Source organism: Primulina tabacum, chromosome 4 (genome assembly GCF_025594145.1).
Source record: "Primulina tabacum isolate GXHZ01 chromosome 4, ASM2559414v2, whole genome shotgun sequence".
NCBI classification, from domain to species: Eukaryota; Viridiplantae; Streptophyta; class Magnoliopsida; order Lamiales; family Gesneriaceae; genus Primulina; species Primulina tabacum.
Window position 1 is genome coordinate 16,725,935 of NC_134553.1, and position 11,688 is coordinate 16,737,622.

The window sequence follows — 11,688 nt, forward strand, 5'->3', positions numbered from 1 at the left end:
GCAATAGAAACAATATTAGTTTCTTCTTCTTTTGTTTGGATATGAACATCTGGTTTAATTTGATTAATAGCCAGAATAATTTTATCAATACGATCCTTAAGAGAAACTATCTCTTCACCTATTATCGTAAGATACAAATTCGTATAATTCTGTTTTTCAATTATCTGATTAATATGTTTAACAGTTATTTGTAACATATCATTCTCAAATAATTTTGAAAAAGCATTAAAATTTAAAATTTTATTATTCTTTTCTATAATAAAAAATTGTTGAGGAGGATAAAAAGATTTTTGAATCTGTCCAGAAGAAAGTTTATAATTTCTTTCGAGAATAGAAATATAATCTATGATAAAAGTTTTAAAAAACCAAGGAACAAAATGAATCTATTTATTCTGGTTTTCACAATATTTATAAAATTCCGCAACAATATACTCAAATTCTTCTTCAGAGAAACTTTTAAAGTACCAATCTCTGAAAGATTTCCATTTTGGTAAATAAAATTCTGCATTGATCCTTGATCTTGCAAGAGATCCTTTAGTAAAATCAATTTTAGGTTTACTATCCATTAAATACTAAAATTCATCTCTGAAACTGTATCAGTTTCTCTAACTTTTTGAAAGCTACTTTTATGAACAATAATGTTTTGATTTATTATTAACTCATCTACTGTATCTTGTACAGAAGACTCAACATCTTCTCTTATCTGAGAAGTAGAAGCTCTAGAATTTTGAGGAATATCCACCAAATAAACTAAAGGCGAAATATAAGAATGACTAGATCTTGGTCTAGCATAGATAGAAGATGGCAATAATCTTTTTTGTTCATTATTGAACTGTATTTGAACAGATCCTTCATTATTCTGAATAACTTGTTGTAAATCTCTATTTATTATAGGATTTCTAGGAACAACTTGTTCAATTATCCAGTTTTCTGGAAATTCAATTTCTTCCCATTTTATAGATCTATGGGTTGTAATATTAGATCTATTAAAATTAGTTTCTATAAGAATAGTTTCATTTAATTTTTTATCTATTCTTTTACACATAGGATTCAGTGTAAATAATGGTTTATAATAAATACGATAACAGATACATATAACTTCTGTGCCAGGAGTATAATCTGTATTACTTCTCTGTTTTTGTTTCAAAAATTCTTGAAACTCATTGTATAACTCATTATTTTGCTCAGTATTACTGGCTGATGAACTAGATAAGTTCTGGGCTATAAACCTCTGTTTACCATGCTGTGCAATGATATTAGGGGGTTTTCCCCTACCACCTCGCCCTCTATAAGAGGACTCTCCTCTTCCTCGAGAATTCATATCTGTAGATAAAAACATTAGAATAAATATTCTCGAGTTAAGAAATCTGGCAAGTGATTATCTTCACCTTTCTTATAAATAATTTCAAAATCAAAAGGAGCTAAATGAGCCTGCCATCTTGCAAACATTTGGTTAGAAACATCATGTTTAAAATCTTTATTAAACATAAATTTTGCAGATTTACAATCAATTTTTATAATAAACTTTTGATTATATAAATCATCTTGAAATTTTAAAATACATCTGACAATAACTAAGATTTCTTTTGCTACTGTGGAGTAATTTTTCTGGGCATTATTCCATTTATCAGAATAAAATCTAATAAGATATTCTTGTTTATTTTGGGGATCTTTCTGTTTTAAAATTCCTCCAAAACCTATATCTGAAGCATCAGTTTCAACTATTTTATCCCATTGGGGATTAGCAAGCATAAGACAAGGAAGATTTTTAACTTTTTCCTTAATGTTTTTAACAGCATTAGTATGTTTATCAGACCAAGGTAAATGATTCTTTTTTAATCTATCATATAAGATAGCAGAATCTTTAGTAAGATCTTTAATATAAGGAGAAATATAATTCAAACTTCCTAAAAATCTCTGTAACTGAGTTTTATCAGTTATAATGTCAGGAAATTTAGAACCAAATTCTATACTTCTTTGTATAGGAATTTTTTTTCCTTTTTCAATCATATGACCGAGAAATCTATTATTAGTTTGAAATAAAATCATTTTAGATTTGGATATAACAAGACCATTTTGAATAACAATATTTTTAAACATATCTAAATGTTTAAAATGTGTTTCAATATTATTAGAAAACACTAAGATATCATCAATATAGACAATTATAAAATTGCTATAATTATAAAAAATATCATTCATAATTTGTTGAAATTCTGAAGGGGCATTTTTAAGGCCAAATGGCATAACTATCCATTCATAATGTCCTATTGGAACATTAAAAGCAGTTTTATATCTGTCAGATTTTTTTTTTTGAATCTGCCAAAATCCTGATTTTAAATCAAATTTTGAAAATATGATAGCATGAACTAATCTATCTAATAAATCTTTTTTATTAGGAATAGGATACCTAATCCATTTTAAAACCTTATTAAGGGGTTTATAATTAATTACTAATCTAGGAACTCCTCTTTCCTGTTCAGAATGTTTATTAACATAAAAAGCAGTACATGACCAAGGAGATTGAGAAGGTTTTATCAAACCTTTTTCTAATAAAGAATGAATTTCATTCTTACATAATTCTAAATATTCAGAATTAATTTGACAAGGAGGAGCCTTGGTTGGAATATTTTTTCATCAAAATTCTCTTCATATGGAAGAGATATAATATGTTTCTTTATATTCCAAAAAGTTTTTAGAAGATCGTTACATATTTCTAATGAGAACTTATTATAAATAAGTTTAATTTTTTCCTGTAATTTAGGATTTTGTAATTTATTATCTATAGTTAAAATATCAACTTTTTCTTTTAAAGAATTAATTTGAAAAGTTTTCCTATCAATCTTTTCTTGTAATTCATTAAGAATTCTATGAACATGTTTAGTTATAAACTTAAAGGAAATATGATTACCTTGAAAAGTTCCTATAATACCTGTTTCATCAACATAAGTTAAAGGATAAATTTGATAAATAAAAGGAAGACCAAGTATAAGTTGGTTAGAAATATTTTTGGCTAATAAAAAACTGGTTTGAATACAGTTTTTATCTTTGCAAATATAAACTTTTGGTAATTTATAATTTATCTCTAAAGGTTCTCCTCCTGCATGAGAGAGAGAATGAGTAGTTTTATGAAAATACTTAGTAGGAATTAATCTTTCTTGTATAACATTTAAATCTGCACCACTATCAATCATAGCAATGAAATTCTTCTTATAAGAATTCTCAATTAATAAAGTAATATTAGTGTACCATTTTTGAGATATAATCATACTTAAAACAGATAAATATTTTTTATTAGGATCAGGAAATGAAATATCCTGAAGATTATCAAAACTATCAGAATTATTAACTGAATTATTCTTATTAGTTTCAATAATTGAAATACGATAATTTAAACTATTATTATTATGTTGTAAAATTTTTACTTGTTCTTTAAGATTTTCTATTTCTTTAACTAAATCCTGTATAGTAACTGGATTTTGTTTACTATATTTCTGTTGTAGAAGATTTTTAACTTCTTTCATAGAATAAGCTTGTTCTTGTTTAACAAGAATGTTGTTATTATTATTATTGCTAGTTGAAGCAGTATTTTCCATTTGATCAATAATTGTACATTTTAATACTGGATCCTTAATCATTTTAAGGAATTCTAAAATATTATTGTTAGTTAACACATTAATATTTAAATCATTAAATTGAGACATGAGTTTATAAAAATCATCATTTTGATTTTTATTATCCTCTATATGATTTAAACAAGATTTTTCTTATATACAATTATTACATTCATTTAAATCAGATATTTCTGATTCACTATCTATAATTTCATCTGATATATAAGATTCTGAAGAATTCTCAGTTTCACTGTCAGAATTATTATTCGAATCTATTATTATTTTAAATAATGTTTCTTTTAGATTATCATCTATATCTAAATTATTAATTTTGTTTTTAGCCCAACATTGATTAGCATAATGTCCTGGCTTTTTACATTTTCTACAAATTATTAATTTATTTTTGTATTTTTCTTCTTTTCGTAAATCACGGCTTTCTTTTCTTTTCTTCTTTTTATCTCTTTGTCTATCAGACAAATGTGTTTTCTTTCTATAAAGTTTTTCATCTTTTTCTTTAATTTTCTTCTTACCTTTATTAGGTAAGTCCATACCAAATTGATCACAAAATTTACCTAATTGTTTTTTCTCAAGTAAATTCTGTCTTTTAATTTGATTATTTAATTTTAATTCATTACAGAGAGCTAAAACCTCTTTAATGCAAGTATTAATTAAATTTCCATAAGTATAATTATCATATGGAATATTATTCTCATTCTTTCTTAATACTTTTCTAATTTTTTCAGCAAATAGAAAAGGTAAACCATCTATAAATTTAGTTTTCCAGAAACTATTATTACAATCTGGTATCTCATATATACGAGATAAAAAGGTATCTTTATACCATCTAAAATCAGTAAGTGTTTTACATTTTAGATTACTTAATAAAGTACGAATCTTTTCACTATCATCAGTTAATTTACCAGTAAATTGTTCAATCATAGTCATTATTAATGAATAGACTACATTTTCTGATTGAATATTATTCTCAATTTTTATTGAATTAATAATATCTTCTTTTTGAAATTGATTTAAATAATTATCCCACCAACTTTAAGTTGGCCAGTAAATCCTGATATAATCATCTTAGCAATATTTTTATCAGTATTACCTGAAGTTTTACACACAGTACTATACATAAGCATTCTATGAGCAGTATTATAAATTTGCTTATCACTAAAACCATCAATATTCCATTCATAAATACTTTTCCCATTAAACAATTAGCAAATATATATTCTTGTTCTTCAATAAGAACATCCATGGGAGTAGGTCTATTATAATAATATTTATTTTGGGTAGGTCTATCTGCCCATTTGATTTTATTAATTTCTTCATCAGAATGATTCTCATCATTATCAAATTCTTCATTAAGAGTATTTAAATTAAGATTTTTAAATTTTTCTTCTAATAATTTTTCTATATCAGAAACAGAAAATTTAAATTTAAATTTAAAATCATTTATATCTGGAGGGGATTGAATAGAAAAAGTAGCAATAGAAACAATATTAGTTTCTTCTTCTTTTGTTTGGATATGAACATCTGGTTTAATTTGATTAATAGCCAGAATAATTTTATCAATACGATCCTTAAAAGAAACTATCTCTTCACCTATTATCGTAAGATACAAATTCGTATAATTCTTTTTTTCAATTATCTGATTAATATGTTTAACAATTATTTGTAACATATCATTCTCAAATAATTTTGAAAAAGTATTAAAATTTAAAATTTTATTATTCTTTTCTATAATAAAAGATTGTTGAGGAGGATAAAAAGATTTTTGAATCTGTCCAGAAGAAAGTTTATAATTTCTTTCGAGAATAGAAATATAATCTATGATAAAAGTTTTAAAAAACCAAGGAACAAAATGAATCTATTTATTCTGGTTTTCAAAATATTTATAAAATTCCGCAACAATATTCTCAAATTCTTCTTCAGAGAAACTTTTAAAGTACCAATCTCTGAAAGATTCCCATTTTAGTAAATAAAATTCTGCATTGATCCTTGCTCCAGCAAGAGATCCTTTAGTAAAATCAATTTAGGTTTACTATCCATTAAATACTAAAATTCATCTCTGAAACTGTATCAGTTTCTCTAACTTTTTGAAAGTTACTTTTTATGAACAATATTGTTTTGATTTATTATTAACTCATCTACTGTATCTTGTACAGAAGACTCAACATCTTCTCTTATCTGAGAAGTAGAAGCTCTAGAAGTTTGAGGAATATCTACCATATAATCTAATGGTGAAATAAAAGAATTACTAAATCTTGGTCTAGTATAGATAGAAGATGGCAATAATCTTCTTTGTTCATTATTAAACTGTATTTGAACAGATCCTTCATTATTCTGAATAAGTTGTTGTAAATCCCTATTTATTATAGGATTTCTAGGAACAGCTTGTTCAATTATCCAGTTTTCTGGAAATTCAATTTCTTCCAATTTTATAGATCTACGGGTTGTAATATTAGATCTATTAAAATTAGTTTCTATAAGAATAGTTTCATTTAATTTTTTATCTATTCTTTTACACATAGGATTCAGTGTAAATAATGGTTTATAATAAATACGATAACAGATACATATAACTTCTGTGCCAGGAGTATAATTATAACCATGAGTTTTAACATTTAATGTTAAAGAATCTAATATATTAATATCAGACAAAGATAAAGATAAATTCGGATAAACATCAAAATATACTGGACCATGTGCCAGACTAGATTGAATTATTCCCATAAGGGATTGTTCCCAATTCAAATTTCTACCATCTCTTAAAGCTGCTATGAAGCTTTCTGGTAGTCCTTCTAATGTTAAAGGTCTAAAAGCAATTTGAATTAAACATATATGCATAAATCTGTAATTCTTCATATAAGTCATAATATCTTTATTGTTTAACAATTTAATAACCATTTCATTATTATGAAGTGGTACCGATGATTCTGTAGTTTTAACTACCTGTTTAAAACCAATTCTTTCAAAGGTTCCTAACTTATAGATCATTTTAGATTCTATTTTAGGAATAGTCCGTTTATTCAATAAATCTTAATTCTCAGGTAAATCATATTCTTCATTTAAACTGTTTTGAACAGTTTCTTTTAAACTGAAAATATTCATTTGAATAAAAAGTGCTAAATTATTATCCAGACTATTTCCATGGCTCTGATACCATCTGAGGCTTGGGATCAAAGTGATGAATATGATACGTGCATTGTTTTACCAAACTTTTCCTTAGTGGCTTTCGCACCCATGGAGATTATTGGTTTCCAGCCTATATACCATCTTCAACTCATACTGAGCTAAGAAAAGGATGAATTTAAATCACAGAATAATAATGAATATAAGATTCATATTTGGAACTTTTACAAAACATAAAAGGATTTATAAAAAATATACCAAAGAAATTAAACAACAGAGGATTTTACTGAGATCCCATTGGAATCATAAATTCATAAAAAATCACCCATAAACGCCTTAAACGCCATTTCTCGGCTAAGCAGGCTGAAGGGCTACAACATGAATTTATTTTTCCTGGTTAAACTCAAACCTTGTGTTTACCATTTCCTGGTTCATCTTTTTACCTTATGTTCTAACCAAAGACTCTTATATTACATTAAATTCCAAAAATTTAAATAGATCTTTTATTATCTCAATCTGATCTCAAGAACAAATAAATATAGATCATATCATAGTAAGGTAATAATATTGCACGAATACTTTAGCCTGTCATTCAGGCTAATCTTATGAAAAATAAAAAACATTAAATAAAAACAGAAAATAAAAACAGTAAGAACTTACAAAGTTGTTATCAGAACTGCAAACTTTTATTGATAAACTTCATAAGGGTTTTTTACAAGAGAGAATAGAGGGGAGCAAACTCGACCGTGTCCTCCTAAGAACACAGAGATAAACTATATATAGATAGAAGAGCCGGACATCAAACCCCGGATTCCATCTTAAAATAAAAATAGTAAATGCTTTATTAAAGCAAATAGTAACATGGTTACAAAATTAAAAAGTAAAAGTGATATGCCACCCACTTTTTTTCACGATATGTCATGATGTGTTATTCCACTAACTTTGAATAGTGAGATTTCACTTGCAAAGAATTTAATCATCTTTGATATTATCCTTTAAAGATTTCTTCAGATTTTCAAAGATGTCATCTATTTGAGATAATTGAAGAAGTTAAAAATCTTCTACAACAAAATATAGTAAACAAAATCCAGTTACTATACAGGATTTAGTTAAAGAAATAGAAAATCTTAAAGAACAAGTAAAAATTTACAACATAATAATAATAGTTTAAATTATCGTATTTCAATTATTGAAACTAATAATAATAATTCAGTTAATAATTCTGAAAGTTTTGATAATCTTCAGAATATTTCATTTCCTGATCCTAATCAAAAATTTATCTGTTTTAAGTATGATTATATCTCAAAAATGGTACACTAATATTTATTTATTAATTGAGAATTCTTATAAGAAGAATTTCATTGCTATGATTGATAGTGGTGCATATTTAAATGTTATACAGGAAGGATTAATTCCTACTAAGTATTTTAATAAAACTACTCATTCTCTCTCTCATGCAGGAGGAGAACCTTTAGAAATAAATTATAAATTACCAAAAGTTTATATTTGCAAAGATAAAAACTGTATTCAAACCAGTTTTTTATTAGCAAAAGATATTTCTAGCCAACTTATACTTGGTCTTCCTTTTATTTATCAAATATACCCTTTAACTTATGTTGATGAAACAGGTATTATAGGAACTTTTCAAGGTAATCCTATTTCCCTTAAGTTCATAACTAAACCTGTTCATAAAATTCTTAATGAATTACAAGAAAAGATTGATAGGAAAATTTTTCAGATAAGTTCTTTAAAAGAAGAAGTTAATATTTTAACTATAGATGATAAATTACGAAATCCTAAATTACAGGAAAAAATTAAACTTATTTATAATAGTTTCTCATTAGAAATATGTAATGATCTTCCAAATGATTTTTGGAATAGAAAAAAACATATTATCTCTCTTCCATATGAAGAGAATTTTGATGAAAAGAATATTCCAACCAAGGCTCGTCCTTGTCAAATGAATTCTGAATATTTAGAATTATGCAAAAATGAAATTTATTCTTTATTAGAAAAAGGTTTGATAAAACCTTCTCAATCTCCTTGGTCATGTACTGCTTTTTATGTTAATAAACATTCTGAATAGGAAAGAGGTGTTTCAAGATTACTCATAAATTATAAACCTCTTAATAAGGTTTTAAAATGGATTAGGCATCCTATTCCTAATAAAAAAGATTTATTAGATAGACTTGTTCATGCTATCATATTTTCAAAATTTGATTTAAAATCAGGATTTTGGCAGATTCAAATAAAAGAATCTGACAGATATAAAACTACTTTTAATGTTCCAATAGGACATTATGAATGGACAATAATGCCATTTGGCCTTAAAAATGTAACGTCCCAAAAATCAGACTACGTATAAGCCATGCATAATTACTGTTATTTAAATTAAAATGATTTTTAAGCATGGGAGTTTAAATTCATTCTTTTAAATTTATTGAGTCATGATTATTTATTTAAAAAAAATAGATGTTTAGTTTTATCTTTTCAGGATAAATACGCGAGGCCGGACCGGAGTTTGAAAATTAAATATAAGATTAATAATAAGAAAAATATTCCTAAATTTAAATTAAGTCAAGGAATAATTTAATTTAAAGAAAAAGAATGTTTTAGGATTTATTAATTAATTAGAGCTAAGTTATTAAATAATTACTTTAGGTTAATATTTAATTAAAGCTTAAATTAAAATATGTAAACAAGTGGGGATAAATTAATCTAGGTATAATATAGTCAAGAAATTAATCATAGCATTTGAATATTTAAATTTGAGGTCATGAATGCCATGCAATAATCTAACCCAAATTTAATGTGTAAATTCACTAAAATATATAATGAGAGTGCTAAACTTTAAGCAATTAAAATACAAGATTTAAACAATAAAATACCATGCAAATTAGCAATAATAATTTTGAGTCCAACATTTAAAATAATTCAAAGGTTAGTAACACCAAATTTAAACCACTCCTAATTACACTTCATGGTGTATTCATTTACCCTCTTAATTCACCAAGTAATGGTAATTCAAATATTATAGCACACCACATTCATCCTCATCTTACTACCTAACATACCAACGTGTATATGCAACAAAAATGAGGGAAATGAATAGGCTGAATAAGAAAACATTTCAAACCATTCCACTTCTTGAGTTGTAACCTCCCACCTTAATGCATGTTATGACCCATTTAACACTACTTATAACATTCATCTTCATCACCTACATATCCTACACCTATATGCTCGAAAATATCAAGAGAAACCAGCTGCCATAGTCGTGTAAGAATAGCAGCAATAATAAGGAAAATAATGAAGAATCCTTCCACAACAAGGGGTGAAGGGAAATCAATTCAATCCCATTTAACTTCTTGCACTTGTAACTCTCTACTAAATGCACTTCAAGACCCCTTTAACACCTCCTATATCATACACCTTCATCCCTAACATCAACTACACCCCTACATTTGAAATATCAGAAAGAAAAAGCTGCTGAATTCGAGAGAACAACAGCAGAAACAAGAAGGAAAAGCCAACTCCGATTCCGTCGCATCGTATTGTCGTTTTGATTTGTTTTATTCAAAACAACTTCCAGGCATGTATATGTTGTTTCTTTGCTCTTCAATCAAGTCCTATAAATATTTTTAAACATTATATGTTAAAGATTCATGAGGCAAAACGAAATTATGGTAGCAACATTTTCGAAAAATCTGCATAGGTCCTCGGAATTGGCTTATGTTTTTGTTTGAGATGTTTCTTGTGATTTCAGGAGTTGTTTCGGTTCCAGGCTCCCAAGGCTGATTATAGGAATGATTTAGAGTATGTTAGGGGGTTTTTGGTTCATGTGTTTCAGTCCATACACTCAAGAACGAAAGAATGACAGCAACTTTCCCTTAGGTGCAATAATGAGTCACGGTTTTGGTAATTTGGGTGGTTAAGGTGTGTGTTCTAATCTTGGCTGTCCTAGGGACTGTAGCCATGGTTATAACCCTCACTTACCATGTCTAGGACGTGACCAAGGTGTCCTTTCAAGGTTTGGTTCATGGTTCCCTCAAAATTTTTAAACAACAACACAAGTGCATATTTCGGTCTTTCCATTTCCTGTGTGAGTGTGTTTCGGTTTTGGGGTGTGGTTTGGTTTGTGGTTGGCTTCTAGCCCTTATCCATGGTCCAAGCCATGCCTTAGGATGTTGGTAAGAGTCTTTGGGTGGTGGTTCAAGCCCTTGGTCATGAAATTTCAGAATTTCCCCTCAATACACAAGCTGCTCCTGCTGTAATTTGACAGCAACTTGCTGTTCGGTTCATGAGGTTGGTTTGAGTTCTTGGCTGGCTTTTAGCCCATGGCCTTGGACTGGATAGTACCTCAATGAGTTAGGAAAGTCATGTTTTTGGCCGTTCGTGATTCGGTCGAGTTTAGAGGTCGTACGATAATTTACGGTGAAAGGTGCCAAAATGACTCTCGAAAGAGTGTTTTATGTTTTTGGATTCCTTTCACCCATTTTCGTGTTTTACAGTTATTATGCATATTTTTCAGTATGTTTGGGGTATTTTTAATCATGGTTAAATGTCGGTTTAATGTTGGTTTGGGTTGGTACGAAGCCATGGTTAAAAATCAAGTTGTTGGTCCGAATCGTCTCGTTTTTGGTTCTATTGTTAAGATTTTGTCAAGTTAAGATTTATTTCATGTGTCACATATTAGTAGTAAGTCGCAGCAAGCCTGAGAACGATCCAACTCATCCGGTAAAAATAAGGTTATAATTATATTACGTGCATAAAAATATAAAATGTTTATTTTTGAGATATATGCGATATGTCTTGTGGCCACCTTATGCTTATGGGTTTGGAAGTCGGTAGGAACAACCGAGGACCTCTCCGTCCGGTGACTTACGACCGGTTTATGATTATGTATGGGTACGACATCCAGTCCAAGGGCTATGAT